The following is a 20,580-nucleotide window of genomic DNA, read 5'->3' as shown; positions in this document are numbered from 1 at the left end:
TCTGTCCAAATCACATTATCAGCCCTTATCACATTATCAGACCAAGTTAAATATTTATAAAGCACCTGGGGGCAGGGTCCACATCTTTCTTTAGTTTGTATATTCCCTCGAGGAGCAAAGCCCCTGTGCTGCTTTGCAACCCTTTGCAGGCTGGTGCAATACAGCACCATGACTCCATGTGCCAATCTGCATGTCTTGACAAAATGCAGCTGGGAATGCAGAAAGACCTCATGGACATTGGGAAATAGGCAGGAGTGAATCATAAGAGTCAGGAGAAGCAACTAATGTGTGGGAAAAAGGCAAATGTGCTACCTCGGCACAAACATACAATAAGGAAGTATGTAATAATAATTATTGTTATTGTAATACGGCCTGGGTGAGCATTTGGGAAAAAGATATCTAATAACTGACAAGCGACGTGGCTCGGTTTGTTTTGATCTGAAATTCAAACAATGGTTGTGTTTATAAGGCAATAATACGCAGGGTACTGGCACCACACCAACTATGCACTCCCCAAGTCGGGTTTATATAGGTCATGCCAAACAAATAATAGTGTTCTTCAATATAATTACTGATTCATTACAGAAAGAGAATGTAATTGAGTCTGTTTGGATTTCAGGGAGGCGTTAGATATGGTAAATTCATACATTTGAACTCAGATTGGGAAAGCTTTGTGTGCTTACCTAATTCTGCTCATCTAGGAGTCAGAGATAAAATTCCCACTGCAGCCTGCCCCGGCAGCCTGAGAGCCTTCCCTCAGGCTTCAGCTGTTGTTCATGCTCCTGCTGCCCTTTGCAGACTCTTTCAGTGCCCTTTGAAGCACTTCACAGGTGAACTGGGAAACTAAACTAATTTTCGAACAAGACCCAGATCCAAATATGCTGGACATGACTCTTACCTCAGGCAATTGCACCTACCCCTTGATCCTGGGGGCATGCTGGCCCCTCCACTTCTGAACCTCCTGGTCCATGGCCCACTTCTGCATGTGTCTCCTGACACACATCATCTCAGTGTTACTGCAGGGGAAAGCAGCAAAGGGCAGAGGATGGGATGGGCTGGCAGTGCCCACCATTCCTGGGACAAGACACCCCAGCTTAACTGGCACATTTGGCCACAGGAGAGTTAAACTGTGTTGTTCTCATCCTGGCATGAGGGTGAGGTTGGACAGTGCTAGGGCCATGCTGGCACCCCACATGGCAAGCAGGTGCTGCCAGCCCTCAGCGTTAAAGGACAAGGGCTCCAAAGGTGAGGGAGGACCAGGGCTGCTGCTCTGGTGGCTTTTGAATGGCTTTGCCACATGCCATTCCCTGGGGCGTGGTGAACTGGTGTTTTGGCTGCAGTACTCTGCCTTCCCCAGGGAGACCTGGGCAGTCCTGCAGGGTCTGAGGTGTTTCCTGCAGCCTTAACCCTGTGTGGCCCCTGCACTGCACACAGGGGTGGATGATAGAGCCCAGAGGAGCATCCTCAGCACCTGGCACAGCTGCCAGTACCAGTGACAGGGCATTGCTCTGTGTGACACCTGGGCTCAAGGAGTTTACCCAGGGCATAATATGAGGCTTCCAGAAAAATGGGGACTGTGCTGGTCACCCTGGTGGACCAGCACCCAGCAGAAGGTGCACTGATAGAGCACTAGACCCACTAGTCAGTCAGTTGACTTCTGCGAGCTTCTGAAATAGTTCATCAGGAACAAGCAGGGACCATAGTAATTGATGCTTTCAAAAGGTCTTTTGATAAAGGCCTTTCCAAGAATGAAACAAACTTGGTAGCTAGCCATGGTATGAAAAGTCCCATAATGGATTGAAAATTGAGTCAGAACTGGCAGAAACTGGCAGAACTGGCAGAAACTGGGGAAAAATCCATTACAAGTAAAAGGCCAGTGTTCCAGCTGGCAAAGAAAAGTTTACTAGGTGGAAGGGGGTGGTGGGACCATGCCTAGCAGAGACGAAAGCAGCCCTCTGAATACTATTACAAAAATCAGTGAAAGACGAAGAAGGATAAAAAGGTAACAGCATTTGCTGCCAACAGAGAACCATGCATTATAAATGCAAGCAAGTCTTGGCAGGACTGGGAGGGACTCCAGAAGATTCTAACTAAACCTGGAAACCAAACCACCATGACGGAGAAAGTTCAGTGCACACAAATGCCAAAGCAAGCTGTTCTAGAAGAAATTGGGCAAGCCTCTTACTCTGAATTAGAAGTTGTGTTGTGTGGGTCAGCAGTGGACAGGAGCAATGAGTGTTCAAGCATCACACATATGACACCTGCACCATGGGTCAGCATGAAAAACATGTCATGGTATAACCTGGGTACCCACCACAGCCCTTGCCCACTGTGAAGCAGGACCTAAAGAACCATTTTAAGATGGACCATACTGAGTCAAGATCAAAAGTCCATCAAAGGCACCATGGAAGAATAGAAACAGGATCAAATGGAGAGCTGGATGGGGGACTTTCCTGTGAAGGGAGGTTGAGGAGTATAATATTATTTCATTTGCAACAGGGATAAGGAAGGCTACATTCAATAGTTCTCTTTAGCAACAACTGGCTGATGCTTTTGGTTTATTTGTGCTCTGCAAGTTGAAAAGAGAGATGTAAAGGTGCTTTTAAAAATAGTTGCAAGGAAGTTAGTGCTTTGCCACTGCCTCTCAGTAGTGTTCCCAGCTGGATGTGATGTGCTGATAAGCTCATACCTGGCCTGAACTCAGCCACCCCTGCATGCCAAGGCACCCGGAGCAGTGCACTGGCTCAGGAGAGGCTGCCAACACCCACTGGATGCAATTGCCTTGTGGGCAACCTCCAGCCCTGGGCAGCAGCTGGTGAAGCCCTGCCTGTGCACTGAAAGCCTGCTAACATCAGTGCCCAGCTGTCACAGAGTGGGGACTACACTGCAGGGCCAAGTGTGGTCCCTGGTGGTGACACCAAGAGCCATGCAATAAGAAACGGAAGGGGGGGTCTGTGTGTAAATAATTTACTAGTATGACGTGGCTATCAGGCCCTTGTTTATTTTTATCAAGTTACTAAAGAACCATGTTGATTCTGAAATAAGTTTGAGGGACCAGAGGAGTGACATAGAACAAAGGCATCTGTCCCCTGTGTGTGGCAAGGCAGCTGGGCTGGGAGGGGACAGACCCCTTCTGAATTTCCAACTTTTCCTGCATACAGAAACCCTTGTGGAGAAACCAGAGAGGGAGAAATGCCACACATTCTACAGGTGGCTGAGCCAGAAAGGTGGGAGCTTTGCCACATGCTGTGTGGATGACCAGGGAGGGGAAATGGTTGGCTGGATGATACTTGTCACTATTTCAGTCAGGGTTTCTGGGTGCCCCCAGCTGCCAGTGCTGTGCTGGGGCCATGGATCCACAAGACAAGTAGGCTTTTGGCTGAGAAACAAAAGCAAAACATGGAATTACTGTCATCAAAGAGGAGCTAATCCGGCTCCTGACAAGAGCAGAGACACTGGGCCTGGTGTCTGGGCTACCGTGCAGTGCAGGTAGTGAGCACTGGGGGGATGACGTGATGCCCTGCTCCAGAGCAGTTTCCTCGGTGTTGTGAAGCCCAGGCAGCCTTGAAGATCCACAGCAGGATGCTTCCTCCTTACCTCCTTATCTCCTTACTAATCCTTTACTTTCTGTAAGGGGATAAAAGGTGTGGCAGACACATGAGACATTGATTGCTTCCTACTGGGGCTGAAAAAAGGGGAAGGCTAATCCTCCTACTTTCCTACTCTTTTTTTTTTCTCTAAGTCTCTGTTCCATACATCATGTGGTCATAAGAGAATCTAATTTTTCAGCTAAGAAAAGCATGCTGTTCATGTTAGCTAGCACAGAGAAAAACATGAAAACTCTGAAGTGTGAGTCAAAGACTAGATTCAAAAGCAAATGTACAGAATTCAACATTACTGGTTTTATTTTTTCTTAATTATGTTCTTTAGGTGACTGACAGTATTTTGGAACCTGTCTGTCAAGCATTTGGGATTAGCTCTCTTGGAAGGGCATGGATGTGGGCCCTCTAGTGCCACTTGGGAAATGCCAAGATACCGGCCTACAACTCTTCAGGGGGAGGTGGTACTTGGCAAGTACCAAGAGCATAATCAGAAATTTGGGAGCACCCTAGATGGTCAAGGAGAAAAACAGATCAGTTTTTCTCTTTCGGTCTCCTACATGTGGCTGGTCCAGCTGGATAATAGGTCCAGTGGTAACTCATAGCAGCAGGAAACTCTGCCTGTTCAAGGCTGCCTGATGTCCTGTGTGAAATGAGTTTAGCCAGTGCTGCTTTATTTATCTGTGGATGGACACTTGCTATCTCCAGGCCTACTAGAGCGAGAACTGTTAGACATATCAAAATAATTTTTAAGAAATCTTTTGACTGCAAAGCTCAGTGCCTTTCACTTTGTATACACTGAGCTGAGAAATCATGCCCACTGACTGTCACTGAAGTCAGCAGCTGGTTGGCCCACCAGTACAATGCCAGGATGCTTGGAGGAGGGCAAACTTCTGCCCCTCCTCCCAAGTTCAGTTGTGTTTGAGATGTGCAGCTCAAAGATGACCAGTCTGTTACCTCTGATATTGGTAAATCAATGGGTAAAAATCCTACAGGTTCAAGATGTGGTGGATGTGACTGTGTCTGTTGCAAATGGAGCTGTTCCAAAATGCAAGCCACAACTTCTAAGTGTCATTAAAATGCTGAAGACCCATTGAAGAACAGGTGTTGGGTGTTAGATGGTAAAGCCTCTCTTAGTGAAACTGTTCATAAGAGGAAGTCTGCTGATGGAGGGAGGATCTTACAGTCACTTCCAATAGTATAAGCAGAATGAAAAGCAGCAGCAAAAGCCAGTAATGCACCAAATGATGTGTTCAGCCTAAATCAGACCAATGAATTAGCTGTACTGGTGAATTAGTATGCTAACTAATCCACATCTCCTGAACCCTCAGCTCCAAAGCTCATCCCAGGCAGGAGGTTGTTGCAATGATGATGCTATGGAGAGGCCTGGAGCTCTGTCCCATAGCTGAGTTGTGTATCTGTATGACCAGTTTGCATTTGTGAAGTGCATACATTTCACAGAGGTTGGCAAAGACCTCCAAGATTATTGAGTCCAACCTTTGACCAAACAGTACCATGTCAACTGAGCCATAGCATTAGGCTCTAGATCCAGTAATTTCTTGAATGCTTCCAGGGATGGTGACTCCACAACCTCCCTGAGTAGTTCATTCCAATGCTTGGCAGCCCTTTCAGTGAAGAAATTCTTCCTGATGTCCAACCTGAACCTCCCATGGTGCAGCTTGAGTCCATTTCCTCTTGTCCTGTCACTTGCTGCCTGGGCGAAGAGACCAACCCCCACCTGGCTACAGCCTCCTTTCAGGTGCTTATAGAGAGTAATATGGCCTCCCATGAGCTTCTTTTCTCCTGACTAAACAGCCCCAGCTCCCTCAGCTGCTTCTTGTCAGAGTTACTCTCCAGACCCTTCACCAGCTCCACTGCCACAGAACAGAACACAGGTTTCGAGGTGTGGCCTCACCAGTGCCGAGTACAAGGGGACAGTCCCTGCCCTGCTGGCCACACCATTGCTGATACAGCCCAGGATGCCACTGGGCACACGCTGGCTCATGTTCAGCCATCTGTTGACCAGCACCCCCAGGTCCTGTTCTGCTGAGCAGCTTTCCAGCCTCTCTTCCCCCAGCTCCATGGGGTTGTTGTGTCCCAAGTGCAGGACCCAGCACTTTGCCTTAATGAACCTCATACCACTGGCCTCCAGCCTGTCCAGATCCCTCGGCAGATCCTCTCTTTTGTACCAGAAAAAGCAAACAATAAGTGGTTCTGTGCACATACTAGACTAAGAAGAGTGTGCATATTCGTGTGTGCTTGTGCTGGCTTAAGGAATTGTAGGTGTGCATAAGAACAAGTGCTAGTGAACACGTAGCAAGACACCGAGTGGCCATCACACATCTGCATGTGAGCTCTCAAAACTGTGGCAGAAACAGTGTGAGCTACGACAGGGAGCAAGGGTGAGCAGGGCTGTCAGTGCTCACTCACTGTGAGAGCTCACGGAGAGGTTTTGCCAGCCGTGGGGAGTGTGGGTCTGTGCTGGCAGCAGGGCAGAGGAGCCCTGTGTGGGCACAGGCGCCCACACACACGGGAAGGGAGCAGGACGGGCGCGTGGCACTGCAGTGCTGCAGGGGAGATGCAGGAAGGCTTTTTCCCAACTGTTTATACAACATGGTTTGACTCAGCAAAGCATTAACATGGTAAAGAAAAATCTAGAAGTGCTCTTGCCAGCTACAAGCAGAGTGATCAGCATACACAGGATGTGGTAAGAGCTAAAGGCGTCCCGTTATTGACTTCACTTTTATTTCAAGGGGATTCACTTCTCTGTTCTGGTTCCTATTCGAGAAGTGAAACCCAAGGTCATGGTACCATCACAAAAGAAATACTGGTCACAGCTCATTTGTTTTTCTGCTTTATTATTATCTTTTAAAAGTTACTTTTCTTTTCCTTGAATGGAATTCATTGAAATTGCTGGTAACACATGAAGTTTCTCTACTGAGGAATTATCCTGTTTGCTCTCATTTGAAACTGTTGACTCTGAGGGGAGTGTTTATAGCTCACAGTATGGTGCAGCCCAGAGCAGGGGGAAAAAGGCAGGTTCCTTCTAAGCACATCCAGAGCATGTGCACCGCTCACAAGGTGCTTTGTAAACATTTATTCATTCTTGTACACATGCTGCCTTCCCTCCCCCATCAGGTGAGGAAATATTATTGTCACCATTTCACAGATGGAAGAAGTGAATGCAGATAGGTCTGGTGACTCACCCTTAACCGCTGAGGCTGATTTAGAGCTGAGGCGTTAAGCTCCCAGCCACCTAATTTAATCCAGCAGGTCACGTTCCCACCCAGGCCTGACAATCTAGGCAGAGCCAGCTCCATCTCCCTGCCACCCACTTGTGCTGTGAGGCAGTAACACTCATCTCTGTGCTTGCAGAATGAGATCAGATTGCCGTGGCTCACTGCATGCGGTGCTGTCACCAGAGCGCGATGTATCATTATGATATCATGATGTTATTGGCTTGAAACTCAGAACAGAGGTAGGCAGCTGGAAATCAGTGGCCGTGTGCTCCTCCACCACATCACAGGCACACACCCTGTACCAGGGTGTTGGTTGATTCCACCACACTGCAAGGATCTGCAAGCAATCTGCGTGCTGGGCAGGGTCTCCCCACCTTCTCTTTTGGGGCCTGGGTTAAATTCTGCCCATACAGTCCTGGTGCAAATATCTGAGGGAGGAAAGATGGCTCTGTGAGGAGATGGAAGGAAAATGTTTGCCTCTGGAGTGGAAATGGCTCTCACAGCACATGGTCAGGAAACAAAGATCATGACCCCAGTTCTTTGTGAGGGTAGTTGTTTTTAAGTGCTGAGCACTTACTGGAAACTAAGCCTCCTAAAAGTGGTTCACTACAAGCATTGGGAAACAGAGCCTTCAGTGTCTCATCACAGCTGAACATCCAGGGCCACATTTGCCACTGCTGTTTGCTTTTGCTTTGCTATTTAAAATCCTCACCTATGTTGTTACCCTCTCCCACACAGAATCAAGAACAACAACAATAATAAAAAAACCCAGCTCCTTATCATCTTCCTTTGCTTTTCACACTGTTTACACAGGGCATGATTTCACTCATGCCCAGCTCATTGCAGACGACTCAGATTAGTCAGTTCCCCTTTCAGAGACTGGCTGGTCTGGCTGGCTGGGACTTGATGCTGCTGCACCCAGCTTCATGCTCCTGAACGGGAGGTCAGCTTTCCTTGCATAAATCTTAACTTCTGTTTTAAAATAAAGCAATTGGTATTTTCATCTTTGGAAGATAACCTTTGCAATCAGTCATTTCAGTGAATCTGGTGTCATTTCAGCGAATCTTTTTTTGCCTTGTCACATGCAAAACTTGTTTGCATTGCCATGATGAAATTTGTAGAAAGATCCATCTTGATTTCTGTGGGCTTGGGACCTGTCTTTCAGGGGCTGCTACTGTACCTGTTGAGAGCAGTGGCAAAACGTCCACAAATTTCAAGGTGTGAGAGATAAAAAGTACTCAAAAGTACTTCAGAGTGGGAAGGGAATGTACTTGAGTGCCAGGACTGTTCAGAGGCCTCTCTATACCTCTTTCAACCATCATGTGTGGGTTTGAGGTGCATTGGGACTTTGTAGGGAAATGCATGAGTCTTGAGCATCTAGAAGGCAGATGGGTAGTTCTTCCTCTGGCCCTCCTTTAGGAGCTAAGTGGCACTCACACTGTGCCAGAGACATGAGCTGTAGAGAGTCAGGGCAACACCTTTATGGGCTGTTGTCTCTGGAGTTGAGCTTTCTTTTCCTGCCTGGGTGTTAAATGTGGGTTTTCCTCAGATGGCAGAGCAACCAGTGGCAGGAGAGCTTGGACCGGCATGTGGAAGAGCCTCAAGTCAGCACCGTTCATCCACAGAAACAGAAGATTCATTGTTGTTGAACTGGCAGAAAGTTAATCTCTTAGTTAAAATATTACTGGGCTCTACTTGCTCTTATCCTTGCACAGTACAAGGGGCAAGGGGCTCAGTAGGTCAGCTGGCTGTTACCTGACAGCAGCTGCAGGGACCCGGTCGGGGCCCGGAGTGTGACCTGTGCCTCCTTGGTTAGATCCTTTCCACAGTTCTTGTTGTTCTTGTATAGCCCCTGTTCATGCTTCCGTGTGTCCTGTGCTAAACAGAACAAAGTAAGAGCCCTGCAGAGAAGAAAGCCCAAGCCAGAGCTAGGTATGGCTGGCACATCAGCTGTCCTGCAGTAACAGACGTCAGCACCACTGCTGAGAAGGGAACTCCAGTCCTTAGAACAGTGCAAAACACAGCACCTACATTTCAGGGGTCCCCAGTAGGGAAGGCAGCTGTGCCAGCTGTGAAAGGCAAATAAAATGACTAGCTGAGGAGTCACAAATCCAGAGCAAACACCCAGGTAATACCCCACCTTCTCTAAGTGGCATAAGTCAACACCCAGTGGCACAGGTAATCAGAGCCCTGAACAGCACGGGGCTTGTTTGCTGCTGGTGTAGCTGCTGTGCCTACCCCAGCCACAGACCCCTGCTCCCAGACCTAATCCACCAAGACAGCAAGGTACAGTTTTGCTGGCCAAAAAATTTCTAAATGGGAACAGGGAGTAATCCTCACTATCTCTTGCAGGTTCCAGCTCAGCAATGTGTGCTACACCCATTCATCTAAATGCAGAATTAGTTCTGAAACTAATGATAAGGCTTTAAATGCCATCACACAGCTAATTTATTTCCCCACTGTCCCAAAGTGCTTCCCAGGTGCTGAAAAGCTTAGCTGCCAAAATCTTCACGGCCTTTGTTGTCAACCGCAGCAAGACAGCTCTACATTGCACCACCTTTCCTATTCATGTTGGGTTTCAGCCCTTAATGTGCCAAGCCTCAGAGCCCCCAGCAGTGGGGGGAGGGGGACTGTTCTTCTCTGACACAGCTGAGGAGAACCAACTTCTCCCTGTTCACAGAGGAAGTGGGTGCTGGAGCACCACTATCAGCTATTGCCTCCTGTGTTCCATGTGAGTCTTCCCTCCTCTGAGCAATGTGCTGTACCTTTCTGTCAGCGGGGCTGCACAAAAGTGAGCTGGGTGTGATATCACACTACAACACACGGCCTGTGCTGGAGGCACAAGGTCATCCCACCCTTGGGAAGGGGGGGGACACGGGTGTATTTACACACATGAGCACACCTCGGTGGCTTTGTGTAAACACGTGTACCCACGGAGTTTCCATTTGGAGACGTGCTCCATGTGGCACGTATCTGTTCAGGCAGAAAAACATCACTGCCCCAGTTCCTGCAGCAGAATCCTTTTTTGTTTTTTTCTCTCTTGGGTTCTGGAGTTACTTCTGGTTTACAAAAATATCACCACAGGGCAGCCTTCCTGATAGGTGGAATAGTTTCCCCTTGAGAAGAAGCTGGTGGAAATCCCCTCTCTTGAGACATTTTTAACTTTGCCAGAAAACGTACGGTGGGAGTGACTCCTTTAACTAGTGAGCTGATTGGGATGAGCTAATGGGTTTTTCCATATCTGGTGTCTAGTTCCAGGGATTTCCATGAACTGCTGTCAGGACAGAAGAAGGCAACAGATTGCAACTGTGGGATCTGCTGTTTCAGCTCCACTGACACGTCATTCCCCCAGGACACCCAGTGACCTGGTTAATCTAGTTCTTTGCTTCTGACTTCTCGTAAATGATTTATCAACTGGCGTGGATCCCTGTTTGCTTAAGGGGGCGTGTGATGACCTCTAGCAGGCCGACTGCACTGAGCTGCAGCCCACATTTGGCACCCAGCTGCTGGTCCAGCTCGTGACCCTTGGCACAGGGAGCAGGAGGACAGGGCTCTGGCAGAGCCCCATGGCAAGGAGTCCTGCAGGGAACTGTGGGTGGTGTTTACAGGGTTTTATGGAGAGCCCTGGTGACTAAGCCGTCGGCTCGTCAGGGAAGGCGCTTGCAGACCTGCCTCGGCCTGTCCTGACCCCCACGGTGGGTAGGTCCTGGCTGGGAGGCTGCTGTGTGTGCTGTGTACAGACTGCAGGGTGCAAACCCTGGGAAGCATCAGCTGCTGCACCAGCACCAGCCTTTGGGACCACGTACTCTAGAGAAAAAGTAACATGAATGTCTGCCACCTTGTCCATCCTCAGTGAAGAGAGTGATGTCAGAACCAGGTGCGGCTCTGGAGCTCTTTGTCATGCACAAGCATAGGTCAATACCCACACACAAAACACTGCAGCTAAACAGAACATTGTAGAGATCTAAACTCAAGTGCTCAAGCCAGGGAGATGAGGGATGATCCTGCAAGCTTTACATCCTGCCTTTGTAGGTGAGGCTAGAGTGTGAAAAGAGATCAGATACCACAAATCAGGCACCCCCCTAAATACTGCCCCCTAAATGTGGGCAACTCCCTCCCTGCCTTTCCTCCAGGCCAGTTATTGCTGCTTCCTGCTCTGATTGTTCCAAATCTGGTTATCTTGAGTTATGCCTGTTCTGGCAAATATGGTGCAGCAGAGGGGAGGTCCTGTTCCCATCAATGCTATATGCATGCCACAGATCACAGAGATTAGCATGGGAGGAACAGCTCAGATGAGCTGCTTGAGGCAGGCATTGGGAAGCTTGCAACAGAGCTGTGTAATGTTTAGAAAAATAAAACTGCTTAACAAAATCTTTGTTGTGGAAGATACAGAGCCATGGTGCATTTTCCGATGGCTGGAGGCTGTTTCACAGGGGCAGCAGCCAGCAGAAGGGGAAGCTGGGGAAGCCTGCTCCAGCAGCAGCCTGGAGAGCCCTGCTCCCAAGAGGCACAGTGTCACACCACCCTAGGGCCACACATCATCAGCGAGGGCTGGCTCAGGCTGCGGTGAGGAACCTGCAGCCACATGTTGGCAAAGCATGGGGTGTGTTTTCTTCTCACACAAGCGTGGATCTGGAGCAGCTTTCAGCTTCCTGGGACCTGGGAAGTGGGGCTTTTTGTTTATAGTCCAAGAGGATGGAGGGTGCAGCTCCTGTTCCCTATTTTTGGTGGCACACCACCACCTTCCTTGCCTTGTGCCTCAACAGGAACCTCTGTTGAGGTGGTTGCATGCATGACAGGCTCCCAGTCTACTCCTTGTAAAGCATCACAGAATGACAGACAGCTGGTGGGATGTGTGGGGGCTGTTCCACCTCCCCAGGAGCAGTCATAGGTACCCTGTGACTCAAAACACAAAACCACACCCCCAAAACATATTCAGTCTAGGCTGAGCCTACATTCCCTATGATAATCCCAGTCACAGAGCAGAGAAACAGGACAGGGAAAGAAAGGAAGGCTAGCAAATTATCCCAAGTTATATTTCCATCCTTTAAATGTGGGTGGAGACGTACTGTAGGTATAACCTTCAATGTGAATTTCCAAGTGTTGATAGATATTTATATGGGCAACTGAGGGTTCAGTCTTAGTTTCGAGCCCAAACTCAGTGTTCATACCACCTCTTCCACACACAGACTTACTCTCCAAACAGCAGAAAAAATCCAGATCCATGTAGAAATGATGTCCTTACCAGCAGCACAGGTACTCCAGGCTCAAACCTCTTGGCTTTGCAAACTCAAACTGGTTTGCTGAGGACAGCACAGGTGTAGAGTGATGCAAGTGCAAAACTCCCCCAAAGCACTCCTCTGTCCCTAGGGCAATGAAACAAGAGCTGAGTTTTCTCATTGAACTCTTTTGTAGCAGTGGCACATTAAAAAGAGTACCCAGTCTTTGGTAGAGCTGGGATTGGAACCTGCTTCCTCTCATCTCCAGTCTCCCAGAGCAGGGGAAAGATTGCTTCCAGGTGCCTGGCCATGTTCTAGTCCTGGCAACATCAGGCCATTTGTCTATTCCAAAGGGGTCTTATTTTGCACTTTTTGACTACAACCAAACCATTTTATTGAGCTGTTCTGGTTTTGCTGTGATAAAATCACCCACCTGGCAGAGCAGTTCAGTGCAGGACAGAGAGGTCACACCTCCCAGCTGGGTGTTACCATAAGAGATCCTACCTGGATGCTCCAGCCAAGGTTACAGCTACCTGCCATGTAGTCAAGGCATCCTCCTTTACCACCACTGTCCTTGAAAGACTGGCTCAGAGTTAAGAGGCAGCTGATCCCAGTGTCTTATCCAGGCCCACTGCTGATGAGGCTCACACTGAATCTACTGGCAAGATTTAACAAAACTGCATGCAGAAGGGAACTGTTACGGATGAATAGAAGTTAAGGGAATAATAACCTGCTTTTCTTGGACCTGGTCCAGTATTCACGAAAGGGATTTCCATGAGCGTTAGTAGGATTCAAACCAGACCATAAATTTCCTGCAAATTTTCTTTTGCTTTAGTACAGCAGAAGAAAACCCCAGACAACCAAATTAGAAAACTATCTCAAAAGTTGTTTCCCCTTTCTCTTATATATTTATTCTCCTTTCCGCTCCTTGGCACTGGGCAAAGCACATCCCTCTGACAGGCCCATGATCCGAGACCTTCCCTTAACATGAGAAACGCCTTCCTGAGCCCCCAGCTTTGTGGGCCCTGCAGAACTGCCTTAGCCCTGCTCCACTTCCAGGCCTGTCACTCCTACCAGGCACCAGCACAAGAGAATTACACACCAAGAGGACGTTCTTCCTATCTTATTATCACCTTCCCAAGCTATCAATTAAAAAATGTCAGATTTCTGTACCCTGTGGATGTCATCTGCCTTGTTTGCACACTTTGTTCTTGCAGGGGTTTGACGCACACTTCCCATGAATCGTCTGAGGAGTAGTGCTGCAGGAATCAAGGCACTTGAAGATGCTGTCATAGTGTCTAATTGGATTTCAAAAGGGCATTGCTCCTGCTGTCTTTTGATGTCAGTGCAGGTTGGGCAACTATACCCCAGTCCCCACCTGTAGGTACTGAACACCTTTCCAGTCTGGGTCACAGCCTCACTCACCTCTTAGATACAGTATGTAGCTCTCACGATTTTGTGAGGATGCAAGAAGTGATGATGATGATGAGTTTTCAGGAAATACAGAAATGGGGTACTTCCAAGTAAGTTAACTAAGTAACTTTAATCAGAAAGACAATTTATTAACATTTTCTGTTAATAGCCAGCTCTGTAGATTCCCATGATTCCCACTGCCAACATCTCTAATACAGAAATATTTATGACCCTTCTCCTTCAGAAGGCTGGGTTTTATCTCATTTAAAATAGAGAGAGAATGAAGATTCATTGGTCAATGTTAACTATGTTAACTCTCCCTTTTTGTCCCCATGCTTCAAAAATAATAGAAGCATTCAAACCTTAAAATGGAATTGCAGAGAGTCGCAGTGGCTGTGAGCCATTAAATGCTTGGCTGTAGTTTTTTTATTGAAACTATTAAAGCAATTTACTGTACAGGTAGCTTTGGCAAAGTAGGGTTTAGATTCTTGTTAGGTTCACAGCCCTGTATCCCCAGAGGTCAAGCACGATGTGCTGAGGAGACTGGCTCTCCCCCAGCAGAGCTGCCAGTGCATCAGACAGAGCACAAAGAAGCGTGTGCAAGTGTGAGGCCTAAAGGAGCTGCTATCGCTCTGATTTCCAGAGAGAAAAAACCCAAAGGGTTTGTTAGAATGCAGTCTTGAGTGCCCTTAGGTTTGGGTAGTGTGAGGCCCGTGTTTATGGCCCACTTGTGAAAGGAGGGCGTTTCTGTCTCCCGGTGCGCTGGGGGGAAGCAATGGGGCTGCCATCTAGAGGCCAGAGTGACCTTCCAGTACATTCCCTGGCACAGCCGTCACTGGCCATCAGCTGCTCTCCTCACCACCTACCCATAAAGGATTCCCCATTTCCAAATGAAAGTGCCACACTACAAAGCATTTCTCCATCCATGTCTCTCATTCAAGGATTGCATAGACTGCCTCAATCAATCCAGCTCAAGAATAGCCTATGTAGATAATTGATGCGTCTGCCATGGGGATGAAAGACAGTATGAAATATGAGATACAAAGAAGAATCTTGCAGAAATACTTGAGAGATTCAGAATCTTGCAGAAATACTTGAGAGATTCCCAGAAACTCTTGGTTTCTGGGAATATTAGCAGGAAGACTTAAGCATGGGACAGGGTTTGTGTTGCCTATTAGGCACATCAAGCCCTATAGCCAGAGTAAGCATGATTTTCATCTGCTCATCCCATTGTTACTCCTTACTATTGCCAGGCTTTGGAAGAGTTTGCTCTGAAAATGCCCCAGAACTGTATCTGGTTTGGCTCAGAATGTGCTTTTCTCCCATCCCCACAGTGATCTCATTCCTCTCTGACAATAAGGTGGGGAACCAGATTTGCTGTGACCAGGAGCAAGCTCTGGGTGCCTAGGCCCGGACACTGTCCTTCGCAACCTGTTCCTAAACTGAATGCTGCAAGTCAAACCCATCTGAACCCCTGGCAACTGAAGCCAGTCTGTAACAGTCTGTTTTGGTGGTTACAGCCTGTTCAGAAAAGTCCTATCTTAGCTGTTGCTTCTTTACCATGGCTGCTCCTCTACTTTGCTGCCTCATCTTCTCTCTCATCTGGCTTAGGAATGACCTCTTCCCTATGCATTTCCTTACAGCAGGTGTAGGAGTCATTTAGTACTGACAAATGTTAAAGGGAAACAGGCAGAGGACTCTCAGGGCAGCCTACTGCTCTCCAGAGTGCCCCATGCTAATCCGAGGTGTGTTAAACCCTGCCACCTCCACACACCTTGAGCACACGAGGAGGGTGAAGTGGAGTTGGAAGGTGAGGATTGCAGGGCAATGATACCCTGGTCTTGTAGCTGGAGAGGTTCAACCAAAGGCCCTCACAAAGCACTTCAGTTTTGCTTGCACGCTGCCTGCCCTGCACCCTGCACCCTCCACATTGCAAAATCCCCTGCTGATGTGACTAAGAGTCACGTTCTGTGGCCTCAGCATCAGTTTCCACCTCTCACAGCCCTGAAATGGAGACAGGGATGTGTGATTCGCTTTCTCTTCTCCTTACCTAAGACTCTCTGATCATGGGTGACTTATGCCCAGGGGCCTGGAGGGACATTTCTGTCAATACTGTTGTATTGACTAAATAAAAACAGATCTGAACCTCACCAGTGCTGCTAACATAAAGGAAAGAGGAAGCAGCCACTGACTCCAGCAAGCTCTAGCAAAGTTCTGCAAGAAGCTGCTAAAAATAGGGCTACCCCTACATTTCCATCCTGCCTTTGACACAGGCACAGCTTTCACATCCCATTGGCCTCGCCATTTCCTTGTGGCGGGCTTGCCTCACGCCCCAGCGTCACCGCCAGCCCTTCCTGCCTGTGGACAGCCCCAGGAGCTTTGAAGTGCAGGCAGCTCCTTCCCACCCTGCTGCAAGCAAACACTTCCCCTGCCCTCTTTACCTGTCCCTCAAAGGAGAAGTGGGGCAAGTCCCTGTGACAATCTCACCCTAAAAGTCCCAGAGATACTGAAGACCAGAAAATCTTTCCACAGTGGAGGGTTTTCTCAGTAAATGAAATGGTGGAAATTGTTTGTTTGAGTACCCTGGGTTAATGTTCCCAAACACTGCCTTTTGACTGTGGCACTTATTCTTGGAGGACTTGGAGCTGAAAATGACCTGAACCTGCTTCTTGGAGTAAAAAGGAAAACAAGTGAACCCAGGGTAGAGGATGGGATGTGAAGAAGAGCCCTTCTGCATGATCTGAGACTCAGGTGTCCCCATCCCTGGAGCCAGGGGGTGGCTGTTAGACAGCCAGTGGTGCTGTGTGCATGCTGGATGGCAGTGCCTGGAATATGGAGGTGCATTGGCAATGTGCTACAGGAAGAGCAAGAGTGCTGCCAGTTCTGCTGGTGCTGTTCCTGAGAGATAAACTCAGAGTGGAGGGCATCACTGTTAAGCTGAGGAGAAAGCAACAAAGTCTGTGAAGCCAGGTGAAATGGAGACTGTTGAAAATTACCCATTTTGTTTGTCCAAGGATTTCCAGATCCTGGGGAAGTAATACCCATGGGATTTTGGGCCAACAGAAAGATCACTAACATTTCTGTTGTGCCTGTTTTTCAATCCAGCAGGTAACAGAAAGGGCAAGGCAGAACATGCTGGACTCCTGAGAGACAAGAGGGATCAGGGAAGTCCAAGACCAGAGCTCTGCCTTCCTCTCTGGACCACAAGATGATGAAGCATCTGACCACCTTGTTGCCATGCTGCTGGACAGGGGTCCAGAAAGTCTGGGAGCTGATTCATTCCTCCGTGAGTTTGGAGTCTGGCTGTTCTGGCCTCAACGTCTCAAGCAGAGGGATGGGATCTTGAAACCTCACAGACCCTGATTCTGCTTCTAGGTATCAAGAGTGAACCAAGAAAGCCAGCTGAGTCTCCTTGAAGTAAAAAGACTGATGATGAAGAAGACCTGAACTCCTTCTGCAGGGGCTGTGGATGTTGTCTTGGAGTAGCCCTGACTTTGGAAGGGGACTGGAGTGTGGAGACGCTGCCTTGAGGAGTTGATTGGTAGGGGCCAGAGGTCTCAGGTGAATGCAGGGAAGGAGCCCCCAGCCAGCTTGCAGGACAGGAGTTACAGCCCTGTTGAAGGCACTGGGTGGTAAAACGTAGCAGAAAACCATTCTGCTCAGAAGTCACACCTAGGCAACAAGAAATTTTCTCCAGACCAAGCCAGAGGTTATTTCCGGAAGCGTCTTTGTCAGCAGTCTCCTTTGGAGGAGTGGCAATATTCAGTATGTACCTACCACTGTCTAGAAACTGGCCATGGCAGAGGGGTGCAGCTCCCGTTCCGGGCAGCTCCTGTGGGTACACATGAGGTGGGAGGAGGAGGATGGGCATGGGGGTGGCAGCTTCCTCAGCAGACAGTTTTGTTTCTCACTCTAGTGCAGAAGAGAAGCATTTGTTAGTTCTCACTACTTCTGAGCCTGTGTAACCATTCTCAAGATTAGCGGGTGTAGGTTTCCTGGGTGGCTGCAGTTTCATACCTGGATCTTAATTCAATCTCTCCATCTCCCTCCCTCACCCTGCCGGAGCTCACAAAGGTGGGCAGCCCGACCCTTGGTGAAGCTGTCGGTCTGTGTTGCTAATAAGATGTTGCGGAGATCGGGGGAGCGGCCCTGGAACCACCACTGGGCTGGAGAAACAGGTCCACAGCCCTTCAGAGCATTTCTCATCGTGGCCGTCATGACAAAGAGACTTCCAAGGGCTCGAGGAAATGCCAGGGAGTCAAAATGACGGGACCTAGATTATCTGCACACACAGACGTGCCTTCCAACAAACAGGTCCTTCAGGAGATCTGCACATGGCTCACCTCCATGGCTGATTTTTGAGCCTCCCCCGCCGCTCCTCCACCTTTCCTTCCGCTCCCCGGCAGGTGAACGTGCTGAAAACCCCATGGGAGGCCGAGGGCAGAGCTCTGTGTGTGTGTGTGTGTGTGTGTGTCTGTGTGTATCTGTGTGTGTCGGGGCGTTCCGCAAAGGCAAAGCTCTGGGTCACCAGCGAGATTTTGAGGCGATTTTGATGCGAATTTGGAGTTTCTGGAAGCGCGGTTTCCATGAAGCGGTGCCACAGCGCCACCTGGCGGGCCGGGGCTGCGCGGGGCTCGCTCGGTTCCCGGGATCCGCCCCGTGGGAAGCAGCGATGGCACTTCCCGCTGGGATGGCGCTGCTGACGTGCCGGCAGACCCCGCTGTCACCTAAACAGCACCGTCACGGTGAAGAAGCGCATGGGCAGCCGCAGAGCCCAGCCCAAGGCAGCCCTGAGTGCTGCGTCACAGCACAGCTCCACCGTAAGCACACGCATAAGCCGCTCCCAGCACACCCCCCTTCCACGCACTGCGAGTGCTGCTATTCAGGTAGCAGAGATGCTTGTAGGAGGGCAGGGATGTGCACAACACAAGTTTGTGAGGTCTTAGCAGGGTTAAGTAAATTCACTCAGGTTTTGAGGTGTTTGCGGTGAGATTTGGGGTCTCAAAATATACTGAGTGTCATTGATTCTCACTGGGAAATACAGTGTAGTGCAATAATTTTGGTGCTCACAGGTAAGAGAGATGAGCTGCTAGACTAAAGGAAATTCAAGAGTGTGTAGAATAAGCAGATGTGGGGTTTAGACCATCCAAGTGCCAGAACTGGGGAAAGGTAAAGTAAACGAAAACAAACAGAGGGCAAGTGTGGGCAGAAATTTTGCAGCATTTTTGGCAAACCTGGAGGACCAGTCTACATGATCAGTAATGGTTCTTGCACAGCGCTAGAAACAGGCTGTGACAATTTGAATGAAAAGAACAGGGAAACTTTTTAAACATGTAAGAAAACCTGTGTGTTTTTGAGCACATCGCTTTTCAGTTAAGGCATTCACAGGAATTGGCAGTGATGCAGGGAACATGGCAATGGCTGTATGTGTAAGAGACAGCAGAGCTGCTTGCCTATACTTCTTGTTAAACAGCCAGCGTGACCTGAAGCTTTACTGGAAAAAATACATAGAAGGGACAAAACCAGTGCAACCAACACCAACACTTCAGACTGAAGCACTAGATGTGGTATTTAAGTCAACGTCTGGTAAATTCCATTTTTGGCTGGAGGCATGAAAGGGATAGGCTGTCAAGAGAGGCCAGATACTGATTGTGCGATGGTCGGTACCAGCAGAAGGAGAGACTGCCCATGGCCTAAGCACAGTCTGCTCTGAAGAGAGAGATCTGTCTGGTAGCTGGAATGCTGCTGGCCTGGACTCCTGATAGCCTGAGGCACTTGGAAAATGCCAACCAGAAGTCACAGTGGAGCCTACATCCATAGTCTCGTGATTGCAAAGACTTCATCCAGTTTCCTTTCTTTTATTTGTATGTTTCCCCAACGTCTCCTTCTTGTCATTGCTTGCCAGCATATGCTGCACCACTGCTACTCTGTCCACTAACATCTGGCTCAAATTTTAACAGTTTAGGGTACCTCTTCTTTTCAAGGCTCTAGACTGAGAGCCTTTTCAGATTTTAACTTCAGCTATACCAATGGGTGCTCACATCCCTTAAGAGAGTATCCTGGAGCATCCTACCTCTGTGAACCACAAAGTAATATCCATGGGACTCTGATTGAGGAGAAATCAGTTACCATACAACACCAGACAGCTGGCTGTTGGGTAAAACAAATCCAGCATGTGTGTAGGACCCTGCTGAACCTGATCTCAGGGTCTCCAGTGATGTGTCACACCTACATACACACATATGAGAGAAATTCTAAGTCTGAACTGAAACATCTGCTCTGGATCTGGATCTTTCCAGCACAAGAGATTTCTAGAGTGGAAAAGGAGACAACTGGTAAAGACCATGTTCATCCCTGGTTACAAGAAATTGCCATCACACTACACAAAAATATCATTCATTACCAGTGAAACTCTCTATTTTGAGTCCTTTGTTAATCTTGAAAAACAAGTTTTGCCATACATTATTCCCTCCCTCATCACTCCCTCATGGTCTTAGGCCCAGCAAATCAATAGCAGTGAATATCCTTTGAACACCTTGAGACTACCCAGACAGAGTTGCCATTAGCTGGTATTCCACTACAGCATATAACTGGCCTTGTTCCTAACCCCAGCCTGTTAACCCTTGCACTTTCCTCCTGGTGCTGACTCTAAGGCCTGAACAGCTCCCTGATGTTTCTGCTGCATCCCCTCCTTTAGGCTGGCATGGAGCCTTCTGCCAGGTGTAACTGTTGGCTACTCAGCATTATTGTCCCAGTAAATCACCCGGGGTGAAAGGCTAACAATTCTCCAGCAGGTTTGCAGAGAGAGGAGGTGAAGGGGGACCTGATTGGAGGACTGGAGAAATGGGAAATGTGCCCTCAGGTACTGGATGCACAAAGCACTTAGTCTGCCAGCAAACAATGGCTATGGAGTGGAAATGAGGGAAACAGATGGGAAATTACATGCTTCCAAAACCTCTGTAAGACTAATTCCACTTAGGAGCTGTACAAGTTAGCTCTCAGATGGGGGAGTGGCAGGAGGAGCTGGCAGAGTGGAGAAATTCCAGCCCTGGCACTCAAGGCCCTTGACCCTTTGCTGGAGCGGGGCAGAGCGATACAGGTATGGATCCA

Source organism: Molothrus aeneus, chromosome 6 (assembly GCF_037042795.1).
Source record: "Molothrus aeneus isolate 106 chromosome 6, BPBGC_Maene_1.0, whole genome shotgun sequence".
Lineage (NCBI taxonomy): Eukaryota > Metazoa > Chordata > Aves > Passeriformes > Icteridae > Molothrus > Molothrus aeneus.
The sequence above is the reverse complement of the archived record's forward strand: the minus strand, read 5'-3'. Positions refer to the sequence as shown.